We start from the raw sequence: 7,910 nt of genomic DNA, 5'->3' as shown, positions 1-7,910 counted from the left end.
GAGAGTAGCTGGAGTATTACTTGGTTCTACGTGCAACATAAGATGCAAATGTAGCGGTCTATTAATTTTTGCATACAAATTTGAGAGATTCCCTTTCAAATATAAAAATCTTCACCGCGATACTGTGTTTGGTTCTTTATTAATTATTCAGTGTTGAAGTTGTACGGATAACTTATGGACACCCTGTATTTTTTTTTTTTTTTTTTTTTTTGCAACTTAATAATACCTTCTCTTCATATTTCCAACAATTATAAGGTAATGCATTTTCATAGTGATGAATTGTGAACAGTTGCGATGCTGTAAAATGTCAGCTGAGAGTTTTCGACGGAAACGTACGTTCTCTGCATACCATGTGGCGGTAGAAGTGTTAACATTGACGTCCTCTTTTGTGCTAAAATGTGCCCAACAATGCAGTCGCATTTCCGAGAGGCCTGCAGGCAACTGGGCCAGCTGTTAACGTGTCATGGTATTTGTTCTACATGCCACTCTTGAATTACTTGGTGCGGGAAAGTGTGCACAGGGAGATCAATAACGCAGTTCGAACAGTCAACGAACTCCAGAACGCAACTCGTGTCGGACGGTTTGTGGATGTCCTCGATGATGGGCATCCGTCAATGCTGCCAAATTAATAAACAGTACAGTGTAGGCCTGCATTGCATTTAGTTTTTCATTAATTAACTATTAAACTCTTATGACCGGTTGCAGAAAACCCGATCAGATATGATCAATGACACAGAAGGATTTGTTTGGTCATCGTTGCAGAAAGAACAATCAATATTTGATTGGAAATCAATCTTCCATCAGATTTTGATCAACATCATTTTTTTTTTACTAGTGACTGATCGATCATTGATCAAGTGTATGTGGCTTATAGTTTTTTAGTGGGTTATTTTACGATGCTTTATCAAGTGCTATGGTTATCTAGCGTCTGAATGAAAAGAAGGTGATAATGCCAGTGAAATGAGTCCAGGGTCCAGCGCCGAAAGTTACATTTGCTCGTATTGAGTTGAGGAAAAGCTCCGAAAAAAAACCTCAACTAGGTAACTTCTTCCAATCAGGACTTGAATCCGGGCCCGATAGTTTCACGGTAAGACGTGATAACCGTTAAGGCTGGTCCACAGTAAACCAGGAACGGAAATGACAAGACGAATGAGAACGGAAATATTGGTAAAATAAATGACAAACCTCTAGAATTTTTTTTAATATTGTATATTTTTTCTTAATATATATATATATATATATATATATATATATATATATATATATATATATATATATATACACACACACATCACATATTCATTTTGTATGAGGTCTCGCCCACCTCATTGAATATTACACGGCTACTATGAAGTAGCCAATATGTATTATTACTATTTAATACGAGAAAAATTCGTACCGGCACTGGGAATCGAACCCAGGACCTCTCAGCTCTGCGCGCTGAGCGCTCTTTCCAACTGAGCTATGCCGGGACACGATCCACGGCGCCGGCCGAACCCCTCTCGTAATGCTTTTACGGCTTTACTACCTGCATTTGAGACGATACAAGTCATATATGCAGGAGCGCATATTTAAATGACTTTGTGGCCATATTCAACATCAGTTTGTGACAACTGCTAACAGTAGTTAATACATCACATATTCATTTTGTATGAGGTTTCGCCCACCTCATTGAATAATTATTACTATTTAATACGAGAAAAATTCGTACCGGCACCGGGAATCGAACCCAGGACCTCTCAGCTCTGCGCGCTGAGCGCTCTTTCCAACTGGGCTATGCCGGGACACGATCCACGAATTTTTCTCGCATTAAATAGTAATAATACACATTGGCTACTTCATAGGTTATGTGAAGTAAAATACGTAGAAGGGAAATGTTAACGAACTCATGTCGAAACTTCTACTCAAATTGTGCACATTGTTAGATCTCCATAGCACATAGAAGACAAATATAAACAATTAAGCTGTCTGTACTAACTGTAAAGGTTGAGTGATAGTACCATAAAGAGCTCACGAGTTGGCTAGCCAATGAGCATCATGCCATCTATGGACCACTTAGGGGCATAAAATGACTTAGGCTACACAGTATAGCATTTTAAGGGATTTTATATATATTTAAATCATGAATTTTTCTTAAATTTCAATACCCTCTGCCCTTAAATGTGTATATACACACTTTACGTTGTCACGCAAACGTTTCATTCATTCTTCTGCCAGAACAGTTTTTATGAATATGCACCCCACCCACGGAACGTGAATGGACATGTTTTGATAGTGTGGATACCCAAAAGAACCTCTTTCGTCCATTGAGTTGTCCCCCTCTCCGTGATAGAGATGCGAGATTATCCTTATCTTTAAAATTGTTAAACTTTGACAATTGTAGCCTATCTTTTACTTTGTTTTCATTTGAGAATTGAAGGACGAAAATTTCATTGAACTTGTGCGGTAAAACTCAATACTATGCATTTCCGAAGGCTGTGGATTCTAAACGCATTACATTTCTTAGCTTGTCTTCCTTCGGCAGGGAACTAAATTATCTGAGACGTCCGTGTCATAGATTTACGGGACATAAAAGCCCTAACAAAAAGATCCGTGCAAAATTTGTCGGTTGTTTCTCATCATTCAATGTCGACATTGGATAATCTCTGCATTGAATAAAATACTACTACTGCTGCTACTGATACTGCTATTGATGCTACTACTGCTACTATTACTGATGCTACTACTGCAACTACTGATCCTATTTACTGCTACTGCTGCTACTATTGCTACTGCTATTACTACCATGGGTAGTTGCCCAACACTAGGATCACTACTATCGCCTCAGCATCGCAGATCTCTCTCCTAGCAGACGAAAAATATGTTACACTTTCGTTGTCGTGTTCTTTTGGAAAAATTAACACCTTCCTTCCATTATTGAAATATTAAATGCATAAAGTTAATTTATTATTTTAATGAAGTATATTAAATTCCAACATAAACTCGAAGATACCTGCAAGAAATAAGTTAATATAATTTTTTTTGTGTAAAACGAATTGAAATTTACTATAATAGCTTCACTCATTCAAGATTATAGCGATAATTAACTATGAAACCAATAGATATTAATTTGCATTTCCCTTTACAACAATAATAATGGAAATATGAATTAATGGAGTACCTACCTGTACCGGTACTTGTAGTGTAGGCTTACGTAGGTAACAAAGTGGGATGAGGTTAGGCCTAAGCAATAATAATCACACCAGAATTGGAAATAAAACGTGATCAATAAATTTTATTTTAACAGATTTTTTCTACGTCTCTAGTAAAGCAACAAATAAAAATAACAACAAAATTAACATCTATAATTAAAAACATATCCTTTGAAAAAAAAAGTAGGCCTAAGCAATAATAATCCCACCAGAATTGAAAATAAAACGTGATCAATAAATTTCATTAAAACAAACTTAATTTTTCTACGTCTTTAGTAAAATAACACATAAAAATAATAACAAAATTAATAGCTACAATTAAAAATATATCTCTGAAAAAAAAGTAGACCTAACCTTTATTTCTCTGGAAATTTAGCAGCCTAAGTGACAGAACTTTAACCGGTATCTAATGTCCTTTCGGTTAGACTGAAACATTTCATTATGAAATTTAAGGATACAATGTATTCTAACAGTCACAAAGAACTTCAAAATTAAGAGTTTTGTTTCTGCACAGCATTCTTGTGGAAACCCAGGAACCTTTCTGAATCTTTCGGAAATCGGAAAAAGGATAACTCTGGCCTCTTTCTCTTACTGTTGCTACAATTTATAGCACTACAAACGTCTCCTCCCTGTCTCATATTATTATTCCAGTTATTATATTTAAGCCATTAACATTTTCATTACAACCACTAACGAACATTCACAAGCATCAATGTGAAATACGCAACGAGCTAGCACTCGATAGAAATACAACACAGTCGAAAGTCGACCATGGACAGTCTATTGTTTCTAGTTGCTAACCGCTTGGAGCGCTTTATCACGAGATTTGCAAAAAAACACCTCAAGCTTCGCGACTGTATATAGTAGACTGTGCTATTACTGCTACTACTACTATTGCTACTATTACTACTACTGCTACTACTACTACTACTACTGATACCACAAGATACTACTGCTACTGCTACTACTACTACTACTACGAGATACTAACGCTGCTGCTACTACTACTACTGATATTACTATTGCTGCTACTACTAATATTGATACTACTATTGCCGCTTCTACTAGTACTGTTGCTACTATTACTGATACTACTGCTGCTGCTACTACTGATACTACTAGATACTACTGCTTCTGATACTACTACTATGAGATGCTACTGCTGCTGCTACTACTACTACTGATATTACTACTGCTGCTACTTCTAATATTGATACTACTATTGCCACTTCTACTAGTACTACTGCTACTGTTACTGATACTACTGTTGCTGCTGCTACTACTACTACTGATATTACTACTACTACTACTACTGATATTACTACTGTGCTACTTCTAATATTGATACTATATTGCCACTTCTACTAGTACTACTGCTACTATTACTGATACTGCTGCTACTACTACTGATACTACTAGATACTACTGCTTCTAATACTACTACTACTATGAGATGCTACTGCTGCTACTACTACTACTACTGATATTACTACTGCTGCTACTTCTAATATTGATACTACTATTGCCACTTAAATTAGTACTACTGCTACTATTACTAATACTACTGCTGCTACTACTGATACTAGATACTACTGCTTCTGATGCTACTACTACTACTGCTATGAGATGCTACTGCTGCTGCTACTACTACTGATACTACTGCTGCTACTTCTAATATTGATACTACTATTGCCGCTTCTACTAGTAGGCCTACTACTGCTACTATTACTGATACTACTGCTGCTACTACTGATACTACTGCTTCTGATACTACTACTACTATGAGATGCTACTGCTGCTGCTGCTACTACGACTGATATTACTACTGCTGCTACTTCTAATATTGATACTACTATTGCCGCTACTACTAGTACTACTGCTACTATTACTGATACTACTGCTACTACTACTGATACTACTGCTACTACTACTGATACTACTGCTGCTACTACTGATACACTACTGCTACTATTGGTACTGCTACTGATAACACAACTGACACTACTATTGCTGCTACTGCTACTACTATTACTACTACTACTACTACTATTGACACTGCTACCGCTGCTATTACTACTGATACTGTTACTGCTGCTACTACTACTACTACTACTACTACTACTACTACTATTGACACTGCTACCGCTGCTATTACTACTGATACTGTTACTGCTGCTGCTGCTACTACTACTACTAATCTATTACTACTGCTCCTCATACTACTGCTGCTACTGATACTACTGCTACTATCTGCTGCTGCTACTACTGCTACTGCTTATAGGTCTACTGCTGCTACTACTACTATTATTGACACTGCTACCGCTGCTATTACTACTGATACTGTTACTGCTGCTGCTGCTACTAATACTACTAATCTATTACTACTGCTCCTCATACTACTGCTGCTACTGATACTACTACTGCTACTATCTGCTGCTGCTACTACTGCTACTGCTTATAGATCTACTGCTGCTACTACTAATAATAATGCTACTGCTAATGCTATTGCCGCTATTACTACTACTTTGAAAAGAAAGGATAAATTGCTGTTACTGTGCTCAGAAAATAAGAAACTTTTGACATAAAATGCTTATAGCCCTTCTATTAAAATTACTGTGTAAAATTTATAACGATATAGCTTTAGGTCTATGTCAGTTACATGACAAAGATTTTTTAACCTGTAACGTTAATGCTCGAGGACGAAATGGATAAAATGTTACGAAAACTTCAACATCTGACGTCACTTGCTTAGCAACGGCACTTAGTTACGTCACATTGTTCCGTCGGGACTTCCTTAGCAACGAATCAGTCTCTTGCATCGACATGGTGTTTCTTAAAGGAATAAATTTACTTTTTTGCATGAATTATAATATTTCTTATTTCTCTTATCGTAGATCCATACTAACGGCTCTCCAACAAGTACATTCAGATTAAACATGGTAATTCAATTGTATGTAATTGCATAGATGTATGGCATACATTCGATAAGAAAATAATGAAAAATAAACATTAATAATACAGCTCATAAATTGTATTAAATTTATTTCATTCTCAATCATGTTTATAATCGTTATAAATGAGAACTAATTCCTCAACAATCTAAATATCACAGCACCCAACCTGAACATTTCATACAATTATAGGAATGCTATGAATGCCCTGTAATTTTTTTCTCTGTACTTTGTGTAATGACAACTCTGATTTCACTGTAGTTCTTCTTACTGTGACAGAGGCCGCAACAAGTAGCTGTAATAATTTAGCGATCAGTTCCTAGAAAGATAAGTTGATTGGCCTGTGCAGGGACGGACTTTGGCTATGACGTGCCACTTATCGCTGTTAAAATGGGTGCGATAGGGGTGGAGCACCGCCCCCGGACTGACGTCAGGTGCAATAACACAACACTCGAAAGCTTTTCCTTCTCGAATTACTTGGTCGATTGTCACAAGTCCACAATTATACGGCATTATCAGCTGAAGCTATTTACAAGAGAAAATAACAGCTGCGTTAGAAAAAGAAAGAGTTATTACGGAGCTAGAAGTGTTTTACTCGAAGGCGGAAAGCATGAGTTTTGAAAGTGGTGCAAAGATCGGGAACAAGGTGCGAACAGAACGTGTGGCGGGCGGCAGCGATTAGGGGCAGGGATTATAATTAGAATTATATTGTCGCACCATCGGATCTGTGATCCTTCAGCGCTGCCGTCGTTCTTGGAAAAGTTAACGCCTCTACTCACTCCATTCCACCCGTTTCTCTCTCACTATGTCAAACAGCAGGCCACGAACCTTCCCGAATAGGGATGTTGCCAAACTTCCGGCAAACAGTGTCATATAATAATGTAAGGTTAATTATTACTTATTCATAATTTAATTTAAGTAGGTCTTTCAATCAAAATACACCTTGTATTTCTACATTTTTAAATCTAAATCCCATGTCTCGAATCACTTTCCGTAGCGTTTCTCTCCCTCCTTGGAAATTGATTGCTTCTCTCGCAACCTTCAATAATTTCTCCAATGTCGGAACTTCTTTCTGCATCGTATAAAATTCTTGTCTTTCTTCTTAAAATACATCTGTCCATATCATCTACAAGAATTAAAGGTTCCCTTGTTCTGTTCTTCCCTGGTGATTCTAGCTTTTCATCTCCTGCACAGACTCCCTCTCTCCTGGTTTTCTTTATTAGGCGCTCTGACCTACCTTTATAAATTACATAACAAAGTTGTATTATATTAGTATTAGTTAAGTAAGTAATTTTAAAACGTAATCAATTGAAATACAATAAGCAGCTGCTCTTTTCGTTGCCTAATTTATAGCAAACAGATATTGACCTGTTCGTTTCTCTTCATCATGCTATTACGTACTTGCTTAATAATATTTCTTTCGCCACTCCGTGCTACAGTATTCATGTTGAGTTGACAACACTGGACTGCAAGTGCAAATAAACTGTCCCGCAAGAAGGCTCAAAATTGTAAGTAGTGGGGGAGAGAAAGAGAGAGGGATAGAAAAGAGAGAAATAGGAGAGAAATGAATTGCCGAGGCTGAAAAGGAATTAGGGTTCAGTTCGCATATCTTACGGGGGCACAGATCTGATGGTCGGATATAGTTTGTTTAACGACGCTCGCAACTGCAGAGGTTATATCAGCGTCGCCGGGGTGCTGGAATTTTGTCCCGCAGGAGTTCCTTTACATGCCAGTAAATGTACTGGCATAAGCCTGTCGCATTTAAACA

The 7,910-nt window shown here is 37.2% G+C and overlaps 1 non-coding gene across 1 annotated transcript; it reads right to left on the bottom strand.

Moving 5' to 3' along the window:
- Positions 1-1,396: 1,396 nt before the first annotated feature.
- Positions 1,397-1,472, bottom strand: TRNAC-GCA (transfer RNA cysteine (anticodon GCA)). The gene has a single exon. It is a non-coding gene; the product is annotated as a tRNA-Cys (tRNA).
- Positions 1,473-7,910: the final 6,438 nt, after the last annotated feature.

This window comes from Periplaneta americana, chromosome 4 (genome assembly GCF_040183065.1).
Source record: "Periplaneta americana isolate PAMFEO1 chromosome 4, P.americana_PAMFEO1_priV1, whole genome shotgun sequence".
NCBI lineage: Eukaryota > Metazoa > Arthropoda > Insecta > Blattodea > Blattidae > Periplaneta > Periplaneta americana.
Note: the sequence above shows the minus strand (reverse complement) of the source record. Positions and strands in the feature narration are given on the sequence as shown.